Genomic DNA, 22,500 nt, shown 5'->3' with positions numbered 1-22,500 from the left:
ATAGACTATAAGAGTAGGACTAATAAGATAAAGGTGCGCAAGTATATACGTGTGTGAATGGGTAATGTTCGACAATGCACGACGTCCCAGTAACGCGTGCTGTCCGTGTCAATTAGGAAGAAGGAGGCGAGAGATAGGAGAATATTGGAGGCTCTTCTACGTGGATTGTAAACATTTCTCAATGAAACTTTTTTGCAGTCTTAGTGATGTTTTATTTGTCCGCAGCATCGGTAAAATCCGCCATAGAGTTTTCACTTTGTCCACCGCAACTTACGCGCTGAAAATGGGCAGTGTAATGTATGAGAAACGGTGCATGACGGCAAATGAAATATATGCGGTTTTATTGAAATCATTCAATTAAAGTAGAGAGCACATATTCTCGAGGGGTTTGCTCCGAATAATTACAATAATTCTACTGTTTCACTTTAACCCTTACAACTGCCCGGTGTCCACAACTTGCTTACAAACGTGACAAAGCATATCTCGTAAGATCTCCGTGTGTACATGTCTAACTAATACATAGTGAAGACAATAATAATTTTTACGAGGTTATACGTTCAAAATATAGAGCACAAACTCTCGTGACGTTTCATGCAATAAAACAATATCCCCCAAACTCCAGTTTATTCCTCATAAGACGCAGGTGTTTGTGGCAGTCTGTCACGTATAAACGAACGGACGAGCACGTACTATAAACACTGATACATGCCGACTGCGCTTCATAATAACTGCGTACGTATATTTATTACAAGTCATAGTACATGTATTCCACACCGATTAGCACCACGAGGGCAGTCGCACGCAATACGGGCGTTTTTTTCAGTCGAATGATGACGGCTGAATAAATGACGATAAATAGATGCTATATGGCTGATATTTGAAACGTCATAAGCAGGTCCTGTCAATCAACGTATGACGAGGTGGGCTGTGTTCTGGGAAAAGCTGGGCACATACTGATCGTATACCTAATACATATAATACATTGATAATATATATATATATATATATATATATATATATATATTCGTTGCAATTTAATACGCAGAATCATCTCTATCTCTTCTAGTATTTCATTCTCTAAATAAAATTACAACTATGTATAGATTCGCGCGCGCTATTGCGTCACTCAACCACGTGACAACGAACAACGATTCCGTCAACTCTGCGACAGGGGTTCACACGTTTTACATAAAATGTAAATATATAATCGATATAATCGATATATTCACGATTTTACACGTATCGATTACACGAATATTCTTATTAGGCCTACGCTTATTCACTTGGCGTTGTTGAATTTAAACATTTTACAAATTCAATATCGATTACACGAATATTCTCATTACGCTTATTCACTTTGCGTCGTTGAATTCACACATTTTACACGTATCGATCCAAGATTTTTAATCATGCTTCGCTCGGTTACTTCGCGCTGCCGCAGTTTCTGCAGAGACGCGGCAATCTGTATGCCGCTGATCGCCGCCGCCGTCGTCGCAAGCCCAGGTTGTAGTCGTGATCCAACTTCGGCACTCTCTGCGTTATGGGCCGGTCCACGCAACTGTGCAAAAGAATAGATGTAGGAATAAGCCCATCTATCTATGAAGCAATCTCTCTCTCTCTGTCTCTCTCTTTCTCTCTCTCTCTCTCTCTCTCTCTCTCTCTCTCTTTCTATATATATAATTATATTTATATATAGATATATTAATTATATATATATTATTATAATAATATATATTATATATATATGATATATAGGTATGGATTATATTATTAATATTAACACATTCACAAAGTAAATTTGAATTGAAACTTATTAACTTCCCACAACCTGGGTCACCATATTTTATATTACCCAGATCATGCAAATAAACGGGTAACCTTACATCTCCACCTTACCATCCTCCACTTTTATCATTCCGTTACAGCTTTTTACCGATATCGCAAGTAATCGTTTATTCGATATAGTATATATATGTATATATATATATATATATATAGTATGTATATGTATATCTCGGATATAAGGATATATACTACAGTAGTATATATATATCAAGAGTAAGATACATAACATGGTTATAAGATTGTGTATATATCTACTCTTGATATATATATATATGTATATAGTATATATCCGAATGATTTTTAAATTCTTACCTGATACGACCACAGTTAATGATACGACGTCTAATACCTAAGTGTATGACCAGTACATTGCGGTATAGTTTTCGCCAGGCGGATGAGGCGCGATTGGTGATTCTAGTCCATGCAGCGTCGTTTAGTCGTGTTGCGTTGGTCAGCTCTTGACCAGAATGCGGCAGCTGCGGGCAGAAGTGTTCAGGCTACCGTATCATGCACTGTGTGTCGGGCATGGCCCGCTGCCAGCGTGGCGGCGCTGCAATCGACACACGAGCTTCAACACATGATGCTGCCGTGCTACTGTAATAAGACATGCCTAGCAGGTTATACCATGCGTACACTTACACCATGCTACACTTACACCGTGCTACAGTTATAGCATTGCTACATGGAGAAGGCAGACATGCAGTAGAATAGAGTCAACGAAGAGGAGATTTCCGCCCGTTCTACCTGCATGGACATGTGGTTGTGAATACTGGCCTCTCGACACACTCCTCGAAGGGGACACTCTGGCATTTTCCCACTGCCGACTGATCCCACTTCTTGCCTATCCCGTACAATAGTTGGCATCCACGATGGTTCGGACCAGAGACACTGGCAAAATCTCTATACACCCTAGAAATATTCAAATGGCGTTTAATGGACAGGAGAGAGGCACTTGGCGGGGTGTCTTACAGCCTAGGATATGTGGTGCGTGGGAACGCCCTGCGGCGGACAGCGAAGGGGCTATAGTACTAGAGCTGACTAGTATAGCCAGAAATTTTTGCGGAAACGCGATTATAATGTTAGGGGAGAGACAGTAGCAGTCTATATTATGTAACCTGAGAAATTTTAAGGAACGCGTTAAGATGAAACAGGAGAGAGAAGAGAGCAACCCGACCCGGTAGAGAGAGAGAGCGGCTTCGGGATGAGTGTGTTGATGAGGCAGAGCCGGACGAGCGAGAGAGAAGAGACGGAGAGAGAGAGAGAGAGAGAAGAGAGAGAGATGTGGAAGCCGACCGACGGAGATTGAGATCGAGAAGAGAGGAAGGAGAGAGGAGGAGAGAAAGAGGAGAGAGATGAGGAGAGTGAGGGGAGAGCAGATGCGGAGAGGCCGAAACCCCTGAGGCGAAGAGCGAATGAGAGAAGAGATGGAAGGAGGAGAGAGTGAGAGAGGAGAGAGGGCTGGAGAGAGAGAGAGAGAGAGAGAGAGAGAGAGGAGAGAGAGAGAGAGGAGAGAGAGAGGGCCGCAGAGATGAGAGAGAGAGGAGAGATAGAGAGAGAGAGAGATGGGGCTGGTCGAGTCGTGCTATTATATGTATAGAAATGTAGAGAACGTGTTTAATTTTCGGACAGAGCACGAACCACTTCGTTACCGAGCAGTGTCTGTAAAAATTTTATCACTGCGTTGATTAGCTTGAGCTATATACTACCCATCAATCACATTAGGCAGAAAGATCGATTACGTAATTACGTTTTATTAGATGTCAATTATAACAATAGATTGCGCGAATAGATCGACCACGCATCTACGCAATTAAATGCCAATTAAAACAATAGATCGTGAACTCTATCGTAAATCGATTTGCACCCTTCTGATCGTTGGTCAGTGATCGTTTACGTACCTGGAACGTGGTGCAGTCCTCGGGGCTTTTCCGACACGTACACTGACAGCGGGTGTGGTTCTGCATCGTCAAGATCTCAAAGCCGACCGGCAGGTAGTAGGAAGCACCGGGACGGTACTGCACCTTGTACACCTGCACACGGAATTGATGAACCACGCGAATGTGATAGCGATAACATTTGGGGTTGCTATGCACATTGCCAACGACTATGTTATATACTCTCGCACACAGGTCCTCTTAGTGTGAAAAGGCCTCTCAAAATCTGAGATTTTTTTATTTGTTACTGTTTTATTATATTATATATATATATATATATATATTATTAATAATTGACGGAATACCTAATTACAAACAATTCAGCGATTAACAAATTAGACCCGATATTAAAAATAACCATTATTACACAAGTTACCCTCTTGACAGCTTCCCGGTTAGTCAGGGCCTCACCGATAACCACGATAACCACCACCTCCAAATCCTGCCCAGCTCGGCTTACCCACTCACCTTGAGTTGTACGAAGCCCATCTCGATGGGTTTACACGCCAGCAGCTTCTGGTGAGCGTCCTGCCGCCGCAGCATCCTCCGCCACTGGTAGGCGTCGTACAGGGCGGGTAGTAGAGTAGCGGACAGTGTCCTCGGGTAGCGGCAGGGACAACGGTGCATCGAGTCGGGCTCACAAGTATAGCCCGCCAACAGCCGTGCATCACCGCTGCCACACACACACAGAATATAAACAAGCATGTATGGATGACGTGACAGGCGCGGATTTAGGCCGGTTTGCACCGTTTTCAGAAACCGTCACAGAACTGGGTATCTTCAGAATGACCCTCAAAATTCACCAGAGTGCCACCCAATATAGGCCTTATTTTTTTTCAAATTCTTGTTTTCAAACTAGCTGTGACTTAGAACTATGCGAAACTGCGTCACCCAAAGCCCTCTGGATCCGCCGCCTGCGCTGATCATATCCTCTATTGTATCTAGGTAGTTATATTTATGTATGATGAGAAAGTGGCGCGCTTCAAGTAGGGCTTTACGCCTTATAATAAGTATTACTTACTATTTGCACTTGTTTACTATTATCTTTACAGTCTCACCAACGGTACGGTCTCATCGCCATGTGTAAACCCGTCACGTCTGATCATGTAAAGCTCTCTGCATTCTCACTGACGTGCTATTTCTGATCGTTCAGATCCTCCCTAGAGGGCTCCTTACGTCTACATGCGATACACGTCATCGAACATGGTCGTCGTTCCTTGGATAGCTAGGCTCTCACTGTTCTCGTGACAATTTCTGTGTGCAGTACGATGCTAGTCAGTATGCTTACAGCTTGGTTATAGACTAACAAGCACACACCCTCGCGCAAAAAATCGACTAACTCTCCTGGGGGGGGGGGGGGGGGGGAACAAAAACCCTGTTACGAAACAGAGCAGTCAATGCTAATTAGTCTGTTATGAATCAAGGGCAAATGCGACTAAGAAAGTATGTAGAAGATGGTTGCAAGCTGGCCAGGGGGCAGATTAGTCTGGATTGGGTAAATCTTATCAGGCAGTGACCGTCAGAACAGTCCTCCTATGCGCCGTGTACATAAAGGGGGATCATATGTTATTATATACGCTTTTTTTCAGTCGCTCTATACGCCTTGTGTAATTAGGCTAGAAGGAGGATATAATTATATATTACCTCTTGGGGCTGTTCGCAGATCCTTTATCGCTCGTGATATATAGATGGAAATTTGTATATATTGTATAAAGGGGAATTGTAATGTTTGTGTATACCTTCTTGTGTGGCTGTTTCGCATGATGGACGCGTCGGCATGGACGACAGCCTCCCGCCTTCGCGTCAGAACAGCGTGCCGTTCGGCCGACGATTTTTGAGTACGGGCACGGAAATGACGAGTGTGTATGAACTGGATGCAGTCTTGGGTGACGTTCTAGCATATACATTGCCGACAGTCCGGACGGACATGGAGACAGTTGGGGAGCGCTGCGTCGTGGCGGCTCGATCTGTCGTCGCTACCCGAGTTAGCAACAACACGGGATCTCAAGAGACTGACTTCTGTCATGCGTCGGCGATGATACGTATGCGCATTTGATTAACTAGAGTCGGTGGTGCGCTGAAAAGGGGGGCGGATATGTTTTTCGGATGCGGGTGATAGGATGAATTTAATTAGCTGCCGAAACGAGGAAAATAGCATTTGATCTAATACATAAAGTTTTCGGTTGAATTCTGGGGAATAGAAGATCAACCGGGACCACAAACCTTTTCGATTTTAATAACGATAACTGGACAATTGATCATGTTTTTTTATGGAAAATTGACTATGAGAGGACCCGGTTATACGCAGGATGGCACTTGCAATCTATTAGGGCGTAAGTGGGCATGTGAAAATGTGCGAAACAATATAAACATTAAGGCATTCCATATAAACGTGAGAGCCAAAACAAAGTCAAAATAAAACGTAATAGAAATTAATTAACCTAATGATGATTACAATAATTATTTACACCTGGACGATATCATGATATACTTACCACGTGCATCCGTTGCTAGACGGGCGCCTGTGTAAGGTTCATGCGGCGAGCAGACAAACATATTATAGGAACTCCTCAAGCTGTCTGCTACGTCCTTGCATGGCAAAGCATTCTCTCGCGAACCTGTAATAAGATCACTGGTTATAGTCGGTTATAATAATGAACCTTTGTTAACAATTATGATTACATGGTTACAGGCCCGTAAGCCAAGCTTTCTTATTGGTGGGGGGGGGGTTCGTTTTTTAATGTTGCAATTTTCGTTGGTCTAACCGTAACCCAAAGTTGCGAGCACGAGCGAAGGGGGGGCCCTCCCCCGAAATTTTTTAAAATTAGACCCCCTCAAGATGCGTTTTCTGGCGCGAGCAAGGGGGGTCGGATTCCCGGGACCCCCCCTGGTACACGCCGCTGCTGCTTGGGCGCCGAAGCGACCAGGGCGAGGGAGGCCAAGCGAACCGCCGAGCGGCGGAGGGTGTGGGAGGGGGTGTTCACTGTTCACCCTCCCGCCCACGATGGAGATTTGCAATTACTTACATCTAAAATGGGCGACCTGAGGTGAAATTCTTGCAAATTTTCAAAACAAAATTTTTTTTGCTTGGGGGGGGGGCGGGGGGGGGGTTCGTTCGAAACCCCCCCGAACTCCCCCCTGCGCTTTCGGGCCTGTGGTATTAATTGATATTATTGTTAGTGGTTTATAATATCAGGAGTGTATAAGTATATGAGATACATACACTCCTATAGTATGACAAACTCCTTCATGATAACATTCTACCTCTAATCTCTCTCTCTTTTTTCTTTCTCTCTCTCTCTCTCTCTCTCCTCTCTCTCTCTCTCTCTCTCTCTGTCTCTCTTTCTCTCTCTCTCTCTCTCTCGTCTCTCTCTCTCGTCTCCTCTCTCTCTCGCGTCTCTCTTCTCCCTTCTCTCTCTCCCTTTCTCCCTCTCTCTCTCTCTCTCTTCTCTCTGCTCATCCCTCATCTCTCGCCCGCTCTCTCTCTCTCTCTCTGTCTGCTCTCTCTCTGCTCTATTTCTCTCTCTCTCTCCTCTCTTCTCTCTCTCTTCCCCATCTCTCTCTCTCTTCTTCCCTCTTTTTCTCTCCTCTCTCTCTCTTCTCGTCTCCCCTCTCTCTGTCTCTCTCTCCCTCTCGTTTCTCTCTCGTCTCTCTCCCTCTCTTTTTCTCTCTGCCGCCCCTCCCCCCCTTGCCCGCCTCTCGTCTCTCGCCGTCTCTCTCTCTCGTCTCTCTCTCCCCCCTCTCTCTCGTCTCTCTCTCTGCTCCCCTCTCTCTCTCTCTCTCTCTCTCTCTCTCTCTCTCTTTCTCTCTCTCTCCCTCTCTCTCTCTCTACTGTACGTGGACGCGAGGGACCAGAAAAAATGTTTACACCCCGCCAGGCGTTATAGCACTTGAGAGAGAGAAGTGTTTGGTTTCGTGTGCACGCTGACTCAAAAAGGTGCGCCGAGTAACTCGACCTGTTAGCTCCATGACAACACGTCGCCTCACCGAATGAAAATGTCCATCGTGAAATACAGTTATGTTTTACGAAGAGGATCCGTTTCACTGTTTAATTCGCAGGAATACCATATAGATTTTATTATCGGAATGGCGGAATAATAAAGATGACTGTGAGTCAACAATATTCGATTTTTCCGGTGAAAAAAAACGGAGTTGTCGACAAATGTTGTTTATTTTGATCGATCGAAATCTCCCGATAGGATAACGAGAATAGGACTTTCATGACCATCACAACCCCCAGCGTCCTCCTGACGTTACCTATAGGGTATCGCATCCTCCTTTACCCCCTCCTCCCCTTCCTCCTCTCATCCCCCTCCTCGTCTTCCTTCTCCTCCGCTGGCGATCCAGGGGGTCGTCAGGGTCACACCCACACCTCCTTTCCAAGAATCAATACCGGTAAACGCGAAACAGTCATTTATGAGCATAGTAAGCAATTTAACTTAGTATACTCAATTTTACGTATCGTTTCCCAGAGTTAGTACTCATTATCATTATTTATTAGAGCGGCCAGAAATTGTCCCACGGAGCACTAGAAAATGCGCTAGAATGAGCTCCCCAGAGGGGGAAGCTAACAACGCGCTCCTATGTCCACCTCGCTTACACTTACTTCCCCTTCTCCTTTTGGCCAATTCCTGAATCCGTCATGTCCCACCCCCTTGTTCCATATTCTTCCCACCCTTCCTCCCATCTCCGCGCCCCTCCCCTCCCAATCCACACAGGATGGTTGTTCGCGCGCAAATATACTAAACTTTAGCGGCTGCTTGTCTTGTCACGGGGTTTGGTATCCCGCAGGTCGCCCCGTACCCCCATGGTCCGCCACACCCACTCCCTCCCACTCTCGCCCCGTCTCAACCTTGCCCCCTCCCGCCCTCTTTCTCCCCCTCTCCCTCCACCTTTCGCCCCCTCCCTCCCTCTCCCTCCACGTTTCGCCCCCCCCCTCCACACCCACGACGGTCGCTAACGTAACTTTTAGCGATCTGTCTTGTCACGGGTTTAAATCTCGCTGCCGCCTCGTATCGACCGTAGTCCGGGGCCGGAATGAGCGGAAGCTCGGACGCCGTGACGTCATGCTGGTCATAGGCTTGCACGCTGCGGCGACGTCTGCCGTCGTCACGTGGTCGAGTCGCGCCGACGACAACGAGGACGAGCGTCGCGAGCAGGATGTGATGTGATTGCAGGCGCGTTGTCATGGCGACTGTGCGGTAGGTCCTTGCGCCGTCAACTTCTACTGTTTTCTCTACCGCCCTCTTCTCTTCTTCTGTCCTTCCTCCTTTACTCTTTTTACGCCCTTCTCTTGTTTATTTCGCTAGCCTCTTTTATACTCTATACTATCTGTTCACGTTTGAGGTGATTCCATAACTTCTTCCGTGATTAACTGCGTCAGTAACTGTAAGTTATTCCGTGATACACGCACGTACGGCGGTAGTTGTAAGTTATTCCGTGATACACACACGTACGGCGGTAGTTGTAAGTTATTCCGTGGGTTACATACGGCAATTGCTGTAAGTTATTCCGTGATTCACACACGGCAATTGCTGTAAGTTATTCCGTGATTCACACACGGCAATTGCTGTAAGTTATTCCGTGATTCACGCAAAGCAATAGCTGTAAGTTATTTCGTGATTCACGCACGGCAATTTGCTGTACGTTATTCCGTGGTTCACACACGGGCAATTGCTGTAAGTTATTTCGTGATTCACGCAAAGCAATAGCTGTACGTTATTCCGTGGTTCACACAAGGCAATAGCTGTAATTTATCCCGTGATACATATGCGGTTTATCCGTAACGTCCTTCGCGATTTACTCTCGCTGACTGCTCCGCTTTGTCCCGTGACTGATTATTCCGCACTACCGTAGTTCGATCACGTATATATAAGAATTTCCTCCCAATTAATGTTGTTTATTATGTATGAAAATACATAAATTATCACGTATATATGTATAAGAATTCCCCTCCGCTCTCTGCCGACTATCGCTCGGTCACATACACACACAAGTAGAGACAGTTGTCCGTGAGTCTGTTACTCCCGCTCCGGTGTCGCATGTATCCGTTTATAAGCCAGCTACGTCAGTGTATAACAGCGGCCGTGACGTAGGCCTAGTAGCGGAGTTCTTCCCACGCCGTGCGCGGGCCCCTGCCTCCGTAGCAGGAAATCCCAGACGCCCCTGAGTGGCGACCCGACCTCGCCGCATGTTTACGGTGTGTTTTCGGCTGGAAGGGGGACAGCTGTCGCGGGGGCCCGGTCAAATATCGCTTACCCTCCGCCCGCCGAGCCCGGATATCGGCTGCTAGCTGATGACGTCACGCACTACGCCGCGAGAAAACGCGATGGTAGCGCGGTGGGTGTCGCGTTCCACGAAAAAAATTATATTAAAATGACGTGCCTGGGAAGTAAATGAAGTCGTTGTATATCCGCTATGCTGAAAGTTTTAAAACAATGTTTTTCTGCTCTATATGTATCGAATGGTAAATTCTCGGAGATGCTGCCGGTTCAATGCGCCTCTACATCATACAATTCGAAGCATATAATATACTAACCCTTGATAACATAAAAGGAATATTGTGTGTTATACAATGTTGTGTGAATTGCGTCACAATGTGTGTTACACGTGTTTTGCGTCACGCTGGCCGCTGCTGCGCATGCGTAGACCCCGCGCAGTTTATATAACTAACACTTCACTATTGAGTCTTTAGAATTTTTTATGTGTCGACCGGACCACGGGAATATATGGTCCTGTCATCTTAGTAAACATTGCAGTTTATACGAGCGCCGGTGCCGGTAGTGCGAGTTGACTTCTGTCTTTATGTTACGTGATTATATGGCGGCTTAGTATCCCAGTTCAAAGCGGCTCCCAGCTGGTGCCCAGCGGAGAGGAGAGTCAGGGGGAGAAGTGGAACGTTAGACTGCGCGTGCGAGAGGGGGAGGGGGGTCTAGATTGCAGCTGTAGACTACTGGCCCTAGCGGATCTAGGTGGTTGGGGGAAGAAGCGTCACGAGTATAGGGCCATGGCCGCCATCCTCCAATAAAGAATTAATAGCAGAACCCGAATGAAAAGAAAGACACAAAAGCAACGATATCTTTTAAGAACATTTAATACATCCTTATATTGGTCACCAAATTCAGTGCTACTAGTAGTGGGAAATGCCGTCTGAAGCATTAAAAATCGTGCGGTTGTACCTCACTACAGCAAGCCTCCCTGGCTAGTGATTGCTGGTGTCCCATTGGCTCATTCCCGGATCTTCCGAATAACATTCAGTACACATGTATTTATATTTGAATTAGATGCATGCAATAATGATTTAATAATAATAATAATAATAATAATAATAATAATAATAATGATAATAATTCGCGAACCTACCGGGTAACATATCAGACTACGTGTTGGAAGAGGAGGAGGAACAAGCGATGCGACTGTATAGACTCCTAGTATAGACCGTCTAGACCTCCTACTATAGCCCTGTATAGACTCCTATGGGGACTACTGTTGCTACGGTGCTACATGCGTTGTTGACTGCATGCGCGTACCACACACGGCATACGCGTTCACACACCGCACGGCTGCTATACATCTCTGGTACTGAAGCACCGACGTTAGTCTCTCACCGGATCCAATAACATCACATGAACCCTCCCGGGACCCTGGCGTTATATAGTCAGCTGCCAAGCGCCTACATACGTCACGACTTCTCGGCTAGCAGCGGCGGTGGCGTGTGGAAGATCAGTGGTGTATCACTCAACCCCCACCAACACCTACACCGACACCCTCCACCACCAGCGTTTTCTCGTTTCCCGGATCTGATGCGATGAGGAGGAGGAGGAGGAGGAGGAGGATGAGCGGGGAGGAGGATGAGGAGCAGAGAGGGGAGGATGAGGAGGAGGAGGAGGGGAGGCAGGAGGAGCTCGCACGGGGGAGGAGGAGAGGGAGGAGGGGGGAGGAGGAGAGGAGGAGGAGGGAGGAGGACCGGGGTGGTGGGTCCCGGGTCGGTGGTGAGTGACGTTATTTCCTGTTGGATCGCATTTCTCTGCCGAGGTCTTGCGCAAGCAAAATGTGGCGAGGTGCCTCGTTCGGTTCGAATGCCTGGACATATAGCCGCGGTTGACTAGGTCACGTCTGCCATGTATATTTTTTTACTTTATGGCGCGGGCGAAATACTTAGAACAACATGCAGCGCTGCCTTTTACGAGTACACATAGGATCCGCGTACACGAGCCTGTATAATGATATTTCTATATTGCAAAAAACGTGTAATGTGTGTGAAGAGATTAAATTTGTAATAAGAGCAGTTCCATTCCTTCTGTTTTTCTCGATTAAACGAGCGTGGGCACGAAGGGGGGTGGAGGTGGGGCTGGGGCTCAGAGGGGGCCCCGCCTCCGGCGCGGGGGACGGGTCGTTGTCGTAAAGGTGACTACAGATCATAGATGACCGAGGTTAAGTTTTAGGTGTTTAGTAACTTAATCAGGAGTAGTATGAAGATGTAGAGCAGTGAGAAGATGAAGGATGAGGTAGACTGTATGAATGATGTCTCTATATTTTGCAAAAAACGTGTGAATGCTGTGTGCAGAGATTTAAATGCTTGTGTTAGTAAGACAGAGATTTCCAATTCCTCTGTTTCTTAGCCCTCATCGACAATAGTCAGATTGCAGACTTGTAGAATCGCTGCATCCGGTCCGTGCGTCGTCCCTGCGTCCCGTCCCCGTGCCGTCCGTCCGTTCCGCGGGGCGTCAACAGATATGGCACATCTTACCGGCTCGACGTACCGGTCACGATTTCTGGCCGCACGCCATTGCGGGGCTGGGGCGGGGATCGTCCAAAACGAGTCATGGACATGTCGAAGTGCGGGCCGTAGACTCCCTGGACGGACCCGGCCCGGGGCGGTCAAAAGGTCAAACTCAAGACCCAAAGCCAACACCCGTAAAACGCACCGCCACAGAACCCGCGGCGGCGACAGCAGACTACGCGCGAGCGCGCAGACTCGGAGCGCAAGAACTCGGAAGATCGCGGCGGCACAGATCGGCGGCGAGCCGCGTTGTAACAAGAAGGCGGGGCGGGGAACATTCACTCGACTTAACTTAAGATAGGGAGAGGAAATGCCAGAAATCTGAGAGCACACATCTAAACACGGCTCGACTAGGAGCTGTGATAGGCAGTGATAGAGCATCACTGGTAGGAAAAAAGCCATCACGGTGCGCCGAAAATTGGAACCCGGTCACAGGGCAAAGCTCGGCACGGAGTTGTCAATGGGCACAGCGGGCCAGATTTTAGACCATTTTCTAGAGGAGCACTGGCTGCTCTGACGGAGGATTGAAAGACTTTTTTGTTTCAGAGGTGACCTAGCGTTTATTATGAGCCTTATTGAAAAGGACATGAAATGATACCCTTCTGAGCTGACATGCCGAAGAGTTTATAAGGCCTGCTCGAGATAACTTAGTCTGACCCTCAGCGAGGGCCAGGGTTAAACATGGCTTTGTTGACTGTTACAAAGGAAGTGAACTGCTTTTGCTATTATGACCCTGCCCCGCCAGAACCCTCCCCCTTTCCCCTCCCACCGACCCGTCCCCCCCACCCCATCCCCTACCATCCCCTCCCTACCTCAAGCAGGAGGCATGGTTAACATGGATTTGGTGACTTGTCTGCTTAGAAATTAATTTTGACTGCGGGTTTGCTAGGCTAGCAATCTATACATGCTGGATGTATGAGCTACATGTTACAGTGAAATTTCAAAGCCGTAAATTTGGTTATAAGAAGGATGTATATTACCTCTAAATCGTTTAATTTCTATGTCAGTCCTGTACTGTCAGTTGTTACATTCACGCTTATGCCATGCAGTGGCTGTGACATGTGTTGGTGGCCGTTTTTGCCCGTGATTTAATTGTTACAAGCGTGGCAGCTTGCTCTATTGCCAATTTGCAGCCCTGGTAAGGCTTGCGTTAGGTAAATTGGATGAAGTACCTAGTATTCTGATTTGCAAAATAGTTGTTGCTACTACGATGATGGGAGCTTCATCTTTATCTGAAAGCCACTTACGTACACGCCATCTCGTGCAACTTTCATAACGATTCCCAACGGAACATTCTTTTGGAAGGTTCCTGAGTACCATCTGCTGTGGCATTCCAACTTTCGGCGTGTATGTGAAACAACATTGCGGACTACAGGTTTACTGAATCCCACACTCACAGAGATCACCGCAGTAGCACGTTAGTATGACGCTGTCGCTATGCGGCACTTGTTCGAATATAACAGCGTGGGGCACGAAGCAGGTCGTTGTCGTACCACAGGTATTAAGATATGTACCCGAGTAGTTGTTAGGTTGGCCTAGGTTATTATGTTATAGTTTTTATATGAGATATGATTATAGTATCAGGGTTATGGGTTAGAGTTAAGGGTTAGGGCTTAGAGGTTAGGCCGTTAGGCGGTTGCTGTTATAGGGTTGAGGTACAGCTTTGTATACAAGTCTTGGTCACTTTGTGCTATACATATATGTACCTCGGTACAATATCGTCAGCTAACCTGTTACGACAACGACCACCTCCCCCTTGAGCAACAGTGGGTTGACAGCGAAGGCACGTGCAATAAATATGAAAATCGCCAGATGGCGTAGATAAACGTAAAATATTAACAAATATTTGGGATTTATCGCTAAATGTTATAATAATTAATTTCGGGCTCTCTGTGTATGTAATATAAGGGGCTATATATTACAATATCAGAAGTTAATAAAAACCTCCCGATAATGTGTCGGTGAACGCACTTGTTATCCCCATACTACAACACTGACAGCGTTACAATTACACCCCCTTTGCCTCTGTCCAAACAAACTAAAAAAAAAGAGCGAGCCAGGCGAAAACGGGGGAGGAGGCAGAGAGAGAGAGAGAAGGAGAATGAGAGAGAAGAGAGAGAGAGAGAGTGTGTGTACGCTGTGAGAGAGAGGAGGGGACAGAGAAAGAGGGAAAGCGAGGAGAGCAGAACAGTAAGGGCCCTATTATCTTGTTTTAAGGTCTAGTATTTGAGTAAAACCCCTCCGAGCTGTAAAACAGGTAGCCTATACGCAGCGGTAAGATCGAGTGGTGCTACATGAAATGAGATATGGACCCCAAATATCGATCTGCTGCATGACCTCGCGAATACACGATGTCGTAACTACGGGCCGCCAGTTGCGGATCGGCCTCATTTCTGTCTAACAACTCATTCTGTCTCACAAAACTCACCTTTTGTGCACACACTAAATTCTGTCTCACAAAGTCAATTTTGTAACACAAAACTCAATCTGTCATCCTGTCCAGAAACTCAAATTCGTGACAAAGTTCAATTTTTGTCATCCTGTCCACAAACTCATTTTGTGAACAACAAAATTCGATTCTGGCAATCATGTCCCACAAAACTCAATTTTGTAACACAAAATCAATTACGTCATATTTCCTGTTCACAAAAGATTGACAAATTGATTTTGTTGCTTCACAAAATTGAGTTTGATCCTCACAAAACTCATTTTTGTCAGTTAGTATAGCATGTACAAAAATGAGGGCCTGTCCTGCATCGGGCGCGCCCCGTAGGTAAACTATAAGGTATCTTCGCCCTCGCATACATGTCCTAATCCATTATTGGTGTAATCAGGAAATGTGTAATTGGCTGTGCTCGTGGTGGGCAACTTGCTGGGTGAAGGTGTGCGGACAAGCCACCACCGACAAACAACAACAAAAAGTCACTCGGCAGACCAATAAATTATGCGCTGCTGCGTCACCAATATTTCTTCGACAAATGATTTGATGATTTTATGAAAAAAAAACAAGTAAAATATGGAATTAATACAGAAAATGTGCAAGGAATGCGGTATTTTTAGGCATATTTTCATTTTTCTTTCAAACTCGGAGGGTGGGGACACCGCGTCCTGCTGCGCTACCGTATCCGGCATGCGCTAAGCGCAGCGCCCCCAGTCACTACACGGGCCCGCGTAAATCCGGGGCAGCGGGAATGGCGGGGATGCCTCATCGCCCCTGCACCTCTAAGGAGGGGGGATGGCCTGCTACACTATCCCCCTAGATTCAAAAAAGAGGAGAAAAAAGAAAGAAGGAAGAAGAAGAGTGTAGAGGATCCCGATTACAAGCACGAGGCCGCTATCAGACGCGGAGTTTAGGTGGACTACAGTTCAATGAGGCTCTGCGCCACAGCAGTACGCGCAGTTGTTAGTTCGGGCAGCAATTGAGATTTGCAACGCGCCCAACACATTCATGCCTTCATAGCTTGAGTTTGTTATTAGCATCGTGAGATTTTCAGAAATTTCACCGCGATTTACGATGCATCTAGGCGCCTACTCTAGCTTATCAATCGCATGTCGTGTTGTATAATAGCTAGTGTAAGGCTATGCCACGTTATGTCGACGTGTACGTGATCGCGTGCACGTAGTATGGGATAAGTACTTCTGATTCACTGAACAACACAGCACAGCCGAAACCGCACACTCTCTCGTCGTCTTTCTAACGCCACGACACACACACACGCAACGCACGCACGCTCGCACAGCACACACAACACACAAACACACACACACACACACACACACACACACACACACCCACACAGCAAAGCCCACCGCACATCACGCAAGCTCTCTCTCTCTCTCTCTCTCGCTCTCTCTCTCTCACACACCACGGAGCGCCGGCCGCGCGACACACACTCTCTGTTCTCTCGCGCTCTCTCTCTCTCTTTCTCTCTCTCTCTCTCTCATCCTCTTCTCTCCTCTCTCTCTCTATTCTCTCTCTCTCTCTCTCTTCGTCTTCTCCTCGCTCGCCGGCTCTCTCTCTCTCTCTCTCTCTCTCTCTCTCTCTCCTCTCTCAGTCGCGTCGCCGCTCTGCTCTCTTTCTCTCTCTCTTCTCTTCGCTTCTCTTCTCTCACTCCCTCCTCCTTCTCTCTCTCTCTCTCTCTCGCTCTCTCTCTCTCTTCTCTCGTCTCTCTCTCTCTCTCTTTCCTCATCCTCACATTGATCACACTACACAAACCAACACGCCACCCCCTCTCTCTCACACACACACACTACGCATGCCAGGAGCACCTCTCTCTCTCTCTCTCTGGACACATACCAGCTCCCCTAGCAAAAAGTTTACGTAATTTTAGCGTTTGATGGAATCGCACCTAAAACGGGCCTCGCTTGCGTACAGTAACTGCGTTGATAAATCGCAACTAAGCAACGTCGATTGCGTACGCACACAAGATTTACGCAAAATATTTTGCGTATGCAGCTTGATGAATCATGAATCTACCCCCGGGACCCCACCCGTCAGTGCAACCGCACACGGTATCAGAGTCTACAGTTTCCAGGGGCGTGTGCGAGGGGGGGGGGGTCCAGGGGGTCCGGGGCCCCCATGCTCGCGCAGAAAACGCATCTGAGGGGTGCTAATTTCAAAAAATTTGTTATACGGTTTGACATATATACATTATTTTTATATAAATTTGTTTGACATATGCATGCATGTCGCCTACGCCTACTCCCTAACCCTAACACTTAAACCCTAACCCTAACCCTAACCATATCAGATAGTTACCAGGGTATACCGGACCGTACCCAGGGTATGTTCCGGCAGTACCCTGGGGGACGTAGACTCTATGAGCCCCACTAAGTGGTACGATGTTGGCAGCAGCCAATCACATCACCCCGTAGCATTCGAATGTGCCGGTAGCACTGAACTAAAACTAAAACTAAAACTAAAACTAAAACTAACCGTGGCTGGCGGTAGACAGTCTGACTGTCTGGCTTGGCAAGTTGGCAGACGGTTCCTGGACTCCATCTGTACATGTTGAATAAACCAGGCCTCTCAGTTCCATCACCATACAGACTATAACCCGTTTAAGTTATTTTTATCTGTTATATAATAATATGGCTGCTAGTTTAGAAAACGCTGCTACAGAAGTGCAGCCGACAAACCCTTTGCCTCATAAACAACATCCATGTAGTTCGTCGATTTCAGACCAACCTGAAGCGGCGAACGCGAATTCCTTTCCAATTGCAACTCTGTCGGATGTTATGTCAGAACAACTGGCCCAAGAAGTACAGGAAGAGGAAAGCTACACACCGGCGAGCCAACCTGAAATCGCCTCACACGTGGGTGCTTCAGCTTCACACTCACAAGAGCAGTGCGTATTGAGTGAGGAGCAAAACGTCGAGGAACAGCGAGAGACAGACAAAGACATGCTGAGCCTCGAACAAATGGCCAAAATGATGCGGTAAGCAGGCCCGTAGCCAGCTTTATATTAGTGGGGGTTCGTTTGTAAATGTTGGCAATTTGTGAGGGCGGGAAGCGACCGAGCCGGTGGAGGGTGTGGGAGGGGGTACACCCCCCTCCCGCACGATGGAGATTTAGATACAATAATGTAACCCAAACCCAAGAGGATAGGGGTTTGGGTTACCCCCCCTATCCTCTTGGGTTTGGGTTACATTATTGTATCTAGATGGAGATTATGCAATTATTACACTAAAATGGCGCGATCTGGTGCATACCTAAGGTGAAATTCTTGCAAATTTTCAAATGGAAAAAAAGTTTTTATTTTTTTTTGGTTGGGGGGGTGGTTGTGCGAACCCCCCGAACCCCCCCTGGCTACGGGCCTGCGGTAAGTATGATTGCTTTGATAAATTCACAGCTTGCTATCGAATATTCAACACCTAAAAAGGCTAAATCATTTGACAATGGATTTGTAATTGGGTTCTTGATCCGTTCTAGGCTTAGATACAAATATCCGGATATCTTTTTAGATATTTAGAAGTTTTCGAGATATTTAGAAAAATCTGGATATTTAGAAAATTCCTTAATATTTAGAAGATAAAACACAATTTTCTCAAATATTAAGGATTTGTAAGGATGAGTTTGTCTTTTTCTGTATAAAATTTTTTAATTTATATTATTTTAATTTTTTTTATAAATTTTATTAAATATAATTCTGTATTGCGATTTTTTCGCACAAAATAAATATGTTTAAAAGACATTACGTTGAAATAACTGAGATATTTAGAAAAAATTTGGGGATATTTAGAAAAAAAATTGAGATATTTAGAGATATTTTGGAGATATTCCGGAAAGATATTTAGGCCATTTTTCAAGATATTTGTATCTAAGCCTAATTCGTTCTTTATCGTCATATCTTTCGACTCCCGAAGTAAGTTATTCAATCGCATCTCTTGTTCAATCCAACTTTAGAACCCTAGATTTTAATGGTGAGCATAGGATTTCGTTAGATGAGGGCAAGAGTTAGGTGTAGCGTGATGATAATGATAATCTACAAGTCTAACACTAACAAGTGAACAAGTTGTCAAATAAGTATTGACCCCAGACATCTAGCCCGACCAGGCTGTGCGACGGATTGTTTATACGGTATATTCTAACCCTAGCAATACCGTTTCTTGGAGCTACCAGACATCCTGCTTTCCATGTCATCCGATCTTCACGGGTGGTTCATGCTAGTATAGCAGGGTTTCTTCTGAGGGAAACTTAGACAAAGGAGGAAAATGTGTCCTGTTTGGGAAAAACACGCATGATGGATTCAAATACAGGATGTATTGATATATTATAGGTATATAGATACAGGATATACTTATCAGTAAATACAGGAACATTTCCACAACAGCGATGTTAAATTTGACAACGGCGGTGCGCCACTGTGCCTCTTATGTATAAGAAACCCTGTATAGACATGCATCTAACCGCGTGCGCGTCTGTTCCCAGGTTACAGAAGAAGAAGAATCGAGGAGGTGACGACTGGATGGAAAACCTCTGGCGGAATCACCCGGAAATGTTTGACAGCGATCTCGAGTCCGACGATTTCATCGATGATGCCTACTTCGATGATTCCGACTCCGACGAATGGTGAACATGGTGATGCGGTGCTGCGCCTGCGAGCGAGCCGAGACGATAAATGTGAACGATTAATGTTAACGGCTAACGATTATTAATAGTATAATGGTGAACGTATGGCCAATTCCACCGTTACGGACGTGACGTTTACATGCAAATTGCAACTTTCAATTGATAAACAAACTTACTTGCAGTTGAAAGAACAGTTTATTTTTTCTTATACTTGTAGTATACACTATAGTATTTGAAATAGTAAAACAACTTTGTTTTAGCTTAATTGATTAATTAGCCACAATCATAAGAAACGAGCGTTACAGATGTTACGCGTTGTGACATGACTTTTTCACATTTGCCATTTGGTACATATTAGTAAAACTCTGTGAAGTTACTTCCTTTAGTTTTTTTTACTAACTATGTTGATGTCACAGGGACTTGAGGCGGGAAAAAAAGTGTTATATATATAAATAGAAGTACGCTTCTATTTATATATATAACACTTTTTTTTCGCCTCAATCCCTGGTGGTTGATATAGTGGTTCTGCCCCCATTAATATAGATCATTAGTCATAAGACATATTATAAGGACCCGAGTATATAGGACATGACAGATAGGCAAGGTTTGAAAATTACATCTGAGGTGCAGTGTGTACTGTTACCGTTAACTTACAGTGGGAGGTGTTAATTAGTGGTTCAGGGAACGTTACATGTATGAAATTAATGAAAACAACTGTAAAAGACTCTACGGCTGTTTTGTACGGGCATAAAGACTCACAAACAAACTTGCTCTAACGATACACGATCGACACTCACGATATAAATTAAGTCATTCTGATACAACTTTGTTCGCTTGTGTCACAAGATAGGGCAATATAATTTATAATGAAATGAGCTTGGTTCGCAAAAGTAAATTAGATACGAAGAAATAATGCTGGAGAGGTCTATGTCCCCCGGGCGTAGGCTACTGCCGGGAACGGACCTGGTAGCGCGTTCCGGATACGGAACGTACCCTAGGTACTATCTAAATATGGCCGAACGAGACAAGGCACTGGGAGATATTACTCACTAACGAGTCATAGGGAGTCGGGCCTGCGCCTACTCCCTAACCGGAACCCGAACCCTGGGAACCCTATCCGTAACCCTAACCATAGTCAAAAGTGACCATGCAGCAGCCAGGGTACGAGTGTCCGGGTATACACGGACCTGTACCCAGGGGGTAAGCGTTCCGACGAAGTTAGGCCATGGAAGGGGCTATAGACCCTATGAGCGAAAAGACATGTACATCGTAGCACATTCCTCTCTCAATACAACAATTAATAGAAAGACACCGCTACCGGCGACGTGTTAGACCAAGCCAGAAGCGCGTCACACCGGGGATCAGTCATCGAATGACACAGTCGCGAGATGATTTTGCATAGCGAACGCGAGTGCAGCGCGCCATAGCACGCGCGAGCAAATAGAACGCTGCCGTTGCGGTTTTCACCATCAGTAAACGAGATCAGCGAGTCAAGAAGTTCTGGCGGAAAACAGACGCACGCAGATTACGGAGGTTCGATAACTATTCAGCTCGGATGTCCATTTGCTGTCAGCCACTGCGCTGCCAAGAGAGGAGAGGACTGGTAGACGACACCGAAATGTCTGATGTGTGTCCCGATGATGTGCAATAGTTACGCCAGACGGCGGCGGACTTTCAACGGGTAATTAAGCCCGTATCTAATAGTGCGGTGAGTGCCGGTAAAAGTGACGTGTTGCGCGGAGAGCTCGTGAACAAGGGCAGTTGTGAACTTGCAGCATAATATAGGGTCACATAGACGGAAAGATACCACAGGTATAATTAGCTCAGGGGAGATGGCGTAGATAGACGTCGTAACGACTTTGCGACACTGGCGCAGGGGAGTATCAGAGGCGGCAGCTAAGACTGACTGGCGCGGGCTGAGATGGCCCTGTTGCGCACGAGACTAGACGACCTCGGTAAGTCTCACTTGAAGGCTGACTTGGTGATACGCCTCTTGGCTCCCCTCGCTTCGTCAATAGGGCAGAGGGAAGGAAGTACGTGACCAAAGTGGGCGTGTTCAGGCGGGGGTGGGGCCAGGGGTCCGGACCCCCCCTGCTCGCGAGGAAGACAAAAGGACAAAGAAACGGAAGGGACATATGAAGGGTCTAATTTTCAAAATTTTTCCGAAGACCCACCGTGTCGGCGGAGTGGAGCTCGCCAAGTTTGGGAGAGAGAGAGGTGTAAGACTCGGTCTAGACGAACCACCCCCCCTGTACAATCGAGAGGATGCAGGACGCAGCTCCTGAGATACTTACCTGCAAGCACTCGTGCTCCTAGGCAATATTTACCTGAGTTGAAATCGTCGATAAGTATGATATGAGGAAGATGGCGATGAGGATCCCCATAGGGTTATTATATGTATGATAGCGAGAGTTCTGAATAAGTGGTTTTGACGTTGAGGACGCAGCCTACAACTCGGAGCACGTAACTACTTCGTCATTGGATGTGGATATAACAGAGGAGGAGCCACGAAAACGGTTATTATAGTTATGTTGTGAGATGTATTACTGATTTATATGTTACTGACTGTTTATTAGTAGCACGGATAGTGCTAATTGGGTTTTCATAAGGACATACTCGCAGACAAGGTTTTATTTCTTGGATTCGCTTGCGTCGGAAATTCATATGTATTGCTTATAAACGACGAATAAATTAACTTTGGGTTTTTAATAAGATTTGTTATGTGTTTCTGGACGGAACACGTGTTTAGCAGTAGTTTGCCAAGTAGCGTCTACGGGACAAGCACCAGGCTACACATGTTCAGTGCACAACACGCCTCCAAGACACTGGTATGCATCCATATCGTTCTGATATATATATATACTGTA

At 46.1% G+C, this 22,500-nt stretch overlaps 2 long non-coding RNA genes across 2 annotated transcripts; both read right to left on the bottom strand.

Annotated features, from left to right (window-relative positions):
• Window positions 1-324: 324 nt before the first annotated feature.
• LOC106809919 lies at window positions 325-2,631 on the bottom strand. The gene is made up of 2 exons (XR_001393927.1): window positions 2,590-2,631; window positions 325-1,558 (listed from the first exon to the last, which is right to left on the bottom strand). It is a non-coding gene; the product is annotated as an uncharacterized LOC106809919 (long non-coding RNA).
• Window positions 2,632-3,741: 1,110 nt separating this feature from the next.
• LOC106809918 lies at window positions 3,742-4,329 on the bottom strand. Its single transcript, XR_001393926.1, has 2 exons — window positions 4,248-4,329; window positions 3,742-3,875 (listed from the first exon to the last, which is right to left on the bottom strand). It is a non-coding gene; the product is annotated as an uncharacterized LOC106809918 (long non-coding RNA).
• Between the last annotated feature and the right edge of the window lie 18,171 nt (window positions 4,330-22,500).

The sequence above is a fragment of the Priapulus caudatus genome, unplaced genomic scaffold (genome assembly GCF_000485595.1).
Source record: "Priapulus caudatus unplaced genomic scaffold, Priapulus_caudatus-5.0.1 Scaffold395, whole genome shotgun sequence".
Taxonomy (NCBI): Eukaryota; Metazoa; Priapulida; class Priapulimorpha; order Priapulimorphida; family Priapulidae; genus Priapulus; species Priapulus caudatus.
The sequence above is the reverse complement of the archived record's forward strand: the minus strand, read 5'-3'. Positions and strand labels throughout refer to the sequence as shown.